We start from the raw sequence: 7,406 nt of genomic DNA on the forward strand, positions 1-7,406 counted from the left end.
GCTTCTGCTTCTTTAGGTACATTTCTAAGCAACAGACATACTTCTCTGCCTAGAATTAGTCTTATCTCTTCACTTCCTATTTGCTGGTTTAAACAGGCCAGAAAGTCTCATCACAATTTAATTGCGCATGTGTCATCATGAGCCTTCAATTATGAAGCTCCTACAGTAATTCAGTTTATTATCTTTCTTTAGATACATAACTAATTTGTCCTGGTTGTGCCATAATTATTATCACTATACTGAGCCTGGCTATTACAATTAGAACAACAATGGGACAGTAATCCATCCTTACTAAAAAGAAATCATTCACCTGGAGGATTAGAACTCAATTTATTTTAGGTTAGAAGGTCCAATGTTGGCAATTAGTACTGTGAAGCAAAATATATTACGAACAATTTCTATGAATGTTATTTACCAGATTGCGTTAATGTTGTCAGGCACTTTAATAAAGAGGCTGATAAATGCCTTAAACCATTTATCACAGAGGGATTTTCCATTTTTATTATACTATAGATATTTTAATGAAAGAAACTAAACCAGGTAAACAAACCTCTTTCTCCAAACAATATTCTGTATACAGTTAACTGCAATTGCATTAATGTTTTTCAAGTCATTACATTTATGCTCAAATTAATAGTTAGGCGTTAAAAATATCACTTCCCCAAAGACACAAGAATTTAAAGTATCCTCAGCATATACTGTAAACACTAATCAGTGTCCATCTTCAGTCCAGATGTGAAGCTGTATTGTCATACACTGAAAATGAAAGTGCTTTGTTTGAGAAGAATCTTATAAAAGACCTTTGCTATTCAAAAAGTTTTTATTATAAGTATTAATCAAATACATGTAGTCTATACTGAAGATTTTTTTTAAATAAATGTACTAATGCACTAATCACATTAGAGATTGAGACTGAAAATGCGTTACAAAAGGTAATATTTGGAATAGGTACAGTTTGTAGGTTTGGATTTTTACCAGTATATTGAAAATTGAATTGGAACATGCCTGCTTTCTTAGATAAAATAATTGATTTGAAGTTACACAAGCACATAGTTTGTCTATTCTTACTAGAGTATTGAAAATATGAGGACTACCCAAATTATCCACTTTGGATTCATTACCTAACTGTTCTCTATTAAATGTGTTCCATATTTTTTTTGTTTGTAGAAAAGAAAATTTACCTCTCATGGTTCCAGCATTATTCCAGAATTATATCCCTACTTCCCAGTTCCAAAGTCCCAAGGGAATTACTTTTGAAAATTTCAATCTCCTTTCCTTCTCTGTCATTGTACATAGTTCTAATTACAATTACAAGCTAGCATATAGTAGTACAGCAAAATTGAGACCAATTGTAAAAACATTGAACAGAAGTGTGTACATACCAGTGATGCATAATGAGGTCTAAAAATACTTATTTTCAAAAACAAAAATCCAACAATGTAATATTGAAGCACTCTAATCTAGATTAACAGATGCCCTTCTGCCACCTTTAATTCCTATTGCCTCCTCGACACAAGTCAAAAATGTGTTGAGCAACGCAGTTCTAGGATGTTGCACTTAGAATTTATGTTACTGACCGATTCTGATCTTATTAACGAAATACAGAAAATTACTTTTAAATATTGTGTATCTTGTGGTTTTATTCTTTCTCCTGAACGACACAAAACACTTAATCAACAACGTGAAGAAACACAGACCTAGACAGTTTGCTTGCTCTATGTATGTCTGTGCATTTCAGTGTAGGCTTTCCAAACAGGATCGAAACCAACACAGGACAAAGGATCATAAAATTATTCATTGAATATTGGCAGCAAACTGACAATGTGCTGGCAAATTCCCCTTCTACCCTATTCTTTTAATCACAAAACTTTAAATACATATACAGTATACAATACTGCCAACTGATCTCTACCATAAGAAATTGGTTAAAAGATACAACAAGAACAAGGCTTTTAAAAGAGTAATTAAAATATTTGTATTACAGTTTAAGAGAACTGAACCGTGTAAAGTGAAAAAAAGATTTAAAGCAGTACAGAATGGTTTAAAAATTAATAAATGAATTAATTAACAATAAGAGATGGGTATGGAATTATTTAAAAAGTAGTCCAGCAGTTCCCATGATGTAGTCTTTGACAACTCAGCAAGCCAAGTGTCAGCTGCAGTGTCTGGACTGATAATGACTTTTCTGACAGAACTACCTTAACAACTCCAATAACTATTTACTGTAACATATTAATGAGCGCTACTCCTGGGTACAAAGTAGTGTGTCTACTCATTAGAGCAGCCCAAGATCTGCACACAAAGAAAATTCATTTACATCAGTGATAACTACTTTTTTACAAATTCATCTTAAAACTAATTCAGAAGTGTTTCAGCCCATTAACTTCCTGGAATATTAAATTCTGCTCAAACAGCTTGTTCCCACATGGATTGCATCTAGAGAAGATGACCAATGTGAAACCTAAATCAAAGGGGTTCACATGTTCTTTACTATTTGCAGCTATGTACTCTTTTACTGTACTATTTTTAAACTCCACTTTGTCCAGTACAGAGTCACAAGGAAGCCACAGCCTATCCTGGCAAGCAGCAGGCACAAGGCAGGATACACCCTGGACAGGACGCCTGCCCATCGCTGGGCACAGGCTCGTACACACTCACGCCAGAGCCAGCCTTCCCAGAAACCGATTAACCAAGCAGTGTGTTTTTGGGCTGTGGGAGGAAACCTCAAGCACCTGGAGGAAACACAGGGAGAACACACAACCTCAACACAGATCGCACCCCAGGAATTGAACCCAGGGCCCCAGCACTACGGGGCAGTAAAAGTTGCCCACCATTATAAAATTACTGGTGGCAATTCACAGCAATTAATGCTATTACACCAGTTTCGTATTTCACAATTGTAAAGATTATTACAGTCTTACAATAGTTTGATTGTTTCTGAACAACATTTTTTACAGGAAAATTGTGTGCACTGATACACCTGCAGAGCACATATTCAGACTCATTCAGCAGCTTTGCTAAAGTAGCTCTAGAAAGGATCTCAAGCGACGGGGTGAGAACAGGCAGACTATCGCCTCCGTCCTTTTCTTTTAAGAGAAAGTGCCCATGCTGAACACGGCACACGCGCCTAACGGCACCGCTCACTCCACACTCACCTGCCTGAAGCAAGCCGAAGCCATGACATACACCTACTACTGCAGAAGCACAAGGCGGGGGGTCTCTTCTTAAACCTCCAGCAACCTTTTCACAGTGATCATAGTGAACATAGTGAACAGTCTGAATTATATTCAGATCTTGTGCTTCTAAGTTCTGCATTTATTTTAAGTGTAGAGAACACCGAAATGGTAAAATTCACTCATCACCATGACTACTAATGAGTCTTATCTTAAGATAAAATGCAAAGAAGCCTTACCAAGGTGTGTGTAAAACAGCACATTTTGCCTTTTTTGGTTCCAATAGCTTCAAGCTATCAGTGTGTTGATGCAGGTAAAGCTAAAGGGGCTGAATTAATCTGATACCCCTTTCAGGCAAAAAGCAAATTATTAAACATTAAAATTAACAATAGGTGAAGATTCTTCTATTATCAGTGTGTGGCTCTGGACTTTATCACTTACTAGAGAACAATTGCGCACTCCAATATTTAGTTCTGACACTCGTCATTTAATAAAATTAGCTAATTGTCCTTTCAGTTGGTCCTTTTCATAAAATGCATCATGAAACGTACTTTGTACATAATTGCACAACTTTAATAAAAATAAGGCATTGATCTCACGTAAGTATTTCAGAAGAAAATTACTTTAGGTCACAAAACTAAAGAAATGGGATTTATTTCAAGAAATTGTGCCTGCATTTTCACAATCATTAAATCTAATATTAGATTATAGATTTTGCTTTGTTTTTATTTTCACATTTTTTATTTGAATTTTGGGATAACTGACCGAATGCCAAAGGCCAGGTACTGCTATAGCCAGACAGACAGAGAGGAATATCTATTGTTATACGTGGAGCTTCAGTCAACAGAAGCACTAGACAACGTTCTGAAAGCCTGTAAGAACGACATTATCCCAAGATTGCTTTTGATCAATAAAATAATCATCCTTTATAAATATAACTGTTGACTTTTCTTCATATTCAAAATTTGATTTTCCACCTCACAAAATATTAACAAGGCATTTAGATTCCTAATAAAAATAACGCTAGACAAGAAATGTATACTGCTGACATAAGAAATTACAGGTAACACTAAATTAGAAGTATGCAGTAGTGACATGGACAGTATGAAAGGTTTATTTAAGGTTCAGTTTAGTATCACATGTATCTTTATTTTTTTATCTTTTAAACAACTACAGTGAAAATGAGCAATAAAAAACTGAAAAATAAGCACCGACTTACTGGATGTTTTCTTTTCCTGAAATATCAAATTCTGTATCCCAAGTCAGTTATCTACTCTAGGTCTTCAATTAAATTGATATTTAATTATTGTGCCTCCCTTCTAGCTCGGTTTATTGTACAGTGCCTTTAGATGCTTTATAATGAAAGACATTTATGGAAAATAAAGATTATTATCCTAGAATTTTAAGATGCTTCACATTATTAAGACACACATATTTAGAAGGCAATGATTGAGGGTTTCAAAAAATGTAAATGTTTTCACTAATGTTCTCAAAAGCCCTATGATAAAAGATTTTTAAGGAGTAAAAAAAAGTGTTCATTACAAAAACTAAACACTAAAGGGCAAAATTAATAAAAACTGCAATCGATTTACTTCAATAACACATGCGCAACTGCTGCACGGAAAAATCGAGACTTTTAACAGAAGACAGATTTCAATCACAAACCGATTTTACTTCATAGAGATATGAATTAAACACTCTGAACAATCATCAAACTTAAAACATAACTAATGAGGACATATTTTAAGCATTCAAAAGGCAAACATGACTTAAAATGAGGAAATGTTTCCAGACATAGAAGGTATACTAACTTGTACAGTTACACTTATTCCCTCAGCAATAACACGAGTAGGTCTGCATCCCAGATTTAATTGAAATGGGACTGTAAACTTGCCCTTTCCACAATAGGACTGAATACAACCTTTGACTCTCCACAGGAACCAATGGAAAATGCCCAACTCCACAGAGGAATGCCAGTCGTCAGGGTTGCTTATGTGTGCCTTCCAACAACCAAAATGAAATCCTGACTTGCGCACATTTTTTTTGGTTAATGTTTTTTCAAGACCAGTTTTCTGGTTACAAAAACTTTTATTTAGTTAGCGTACTTGTTCTTACAAACAGAAGGTTCACGAGGTCTGCGATACACCCAAGAAATCTGCGTCGCAATAATAAACTGAAGCCAAATACTTTCATCAATGGACGCAGTGCAATGCAATCGTGTTGCCAGTGTCAGCTGCAGAACTCAGCTTATTTTTCTTTGACCTGCCCATTCCTGAGACACAAGGATGTGTGATAGAGGCCAAACTTCTACTGAATTATTCAAGTTGTAAAAATGTTTATTCCACATGCATTTATACTCACAGGATTAAATTATCTGTGAGACCATCACTGGCAACACAGCAATTGTGTCACCACAAGCTTAATCATATATTTACACTTTACCAAATTTAATTAAGTATTAGTCGCTTTTCAAAATCCATCATATATTCACATGAAATTGAAAGCCTTTATTGAGCCCCCAGGGGAACTGCTTTTTTCCCTTTAATCTGTTAAGAACCTTCCCCTCCTTACTGGGTTGAACACATCCATCTCTGAAATAAATATTCCACGTAAGGTATTCTACACTAAAACATGAAGGCCTGATTATTTAATGCCTTCTGATAAAAGTGCATCAACATCAAAATCAAACTGATTTATTCTGAAACAAAACAAACACTGCCACCACTTCACAGCTGACTAAATTCACGGTCTGATAAATGTTCCTTTTGCATCAGAAAAATGTGATATAGTACATGCAGCATCTCACAGTATTCTCAGATTATTTTAGTTTGACATCAAGATTTACTGTACTGTTTCATAAGCAATATGCTGCTGAAATGGAACTGTTCTCTTATACTTCAAAATCTGTTTCATACACACAATGAGTCTGCTACACTGAATGTTATCAAATAAAACTTTCAGACCTTCAGAGGAAAACTGTGCTTGTGCTGAAAAAATAAATTAGCTAATGACACACTGTAAAACATAAATCAACCTAAAATTATACAAACTACTGTTGTTACTTTTAAAGATACACCATGCTAATTAAATTAATCTCTGAATTAAACTGGTATACTAACAAATCACATATCATCAGTGCCATCAGTACCATCAAGAAATTTTTAAAACTTTAAATGGTCACCCATGTGTTTAAATAAACAGACCATCAGCGTGTGCTGTACTTGAGGATGTGAACTGTCTTCCCACAACCGTTTCCACTGTGTATTGAATTAAAATGGTGGATCTATGACGATACACTACACCTTATAATCTTCCTTACAGGTGTACACCTCGAAGGAGAGAGAAAAAGTCAACAGACCTCTAGCTGGGAATGTGAAATTGTGAACGATTATTTGCTGTGCAAAATACAATCTCTGCCAGATGAACTCACAGGATCGGCTGCTACAGTACCTGTACTGCGAATGGCGACAGAAGATCTCTCTCAATCAGGAGGAAGGGCAGGATTATGGGGCGGGATGGATGGGTAAATAGTCTACATAATTTAACTCTGCTCCTCTTCTCTAGAAAAAAGCATGACTGTTACCTATATGACGTGCGTACGTGGTCCAAAATAGAGAAATTACTGCTTCTTCAACTATGTTATACTAGTACAGAGCAAACAGGTTAATCCCGTCTTTTCCTACTAGTTTTATACCCCCTTATTGATAATTACCGCACGACAATAGTGCAGCATTTTCCACACTGTGTGACAGCTCAGTGTCAGAGACGATTCCGAAAGGGGAGATGCCACATATAAACTAACACCTTTGCTCTCCCGCCTAGTAAAATTACAGCCATGTTAGCCAGCAGCCCGACGGACAGGCGGCAGCTGGTTGACGCGAGTGCCCGGTGACTGCAGGGCTCTACACCGGAAAGCGTTGACTTCCAGAGTTCAGTATCGGAAACACTGCGTTTCGTGAAAACTGTTACAAATTTTCCCAAAGGGGGGGTCAGAGCAGCTCCGCCGAGCGCCGCTGCCGGGACTGCTGGAGTCCTGTGACGCCCTTGCAAGGGCTCAGGAGCCGCGGACTTCAATCGCAAGTAAAAGGGGGGACCGAAAGGCAAGGTAAGGTAATGCTGCTGCCGCCGCCACCCTCCAGCCCGGTGGATACTTTGTGTTGTGCTACCCCCTCCCCACCGACACACACACACACACAAGCCCCCCCCCGGGGCAGACGGCCGTCACGTGACGCG

General features: G+C 37.0%; 1 protein-coding gene and 1 long non-coding RNA gene across 5 annotated transcripts in view; one reads left to right on the forward strand and one right to left on the reverse strand.

Annotated features, from left to right (window-relative positions):
• The window catches only part of znf521 (zinc finger protein 521), a 188,633-nt gene that overhangs the window by 179,890 nt on the left and 1,337 nt on the right, over positions 1-7,406 (reverse strand). The gene's annotated exons all lie outside the window — the stretch shown is intronic.
• The window catches only part of LOC148655476 (uncharacterized), a 2,164-nt gene continuing 1,348 nt past the window's right edge, over positions 6,591-7,406 (forward strand). Inside the window, exon 1 of the long non-coding RNA XR_015940677.1 lies at positions 6,591-7,278. This is a non-coding gene — a long non-coding RNA (uncharacterized LOC148655476). The remainder of the gene's footprint in view (positions 7,279-7,406) is intronic.

Source organism: Lepisosteus platostomus, chromosome 8 (assembly GCF_059453375.1).
Source record: "Lepisosteus platostomus isolate fLepPlt1 chromosome 8, fLepPlt1.hap1, whole genome shotgun sequence".
Lineage (NCBI taxonomy): Eukaryota > Metazoa > Chordata > Actinopteri > Semionotiformes > Lepisosteidae > Lepisosteus > Lepisosteus platostomus.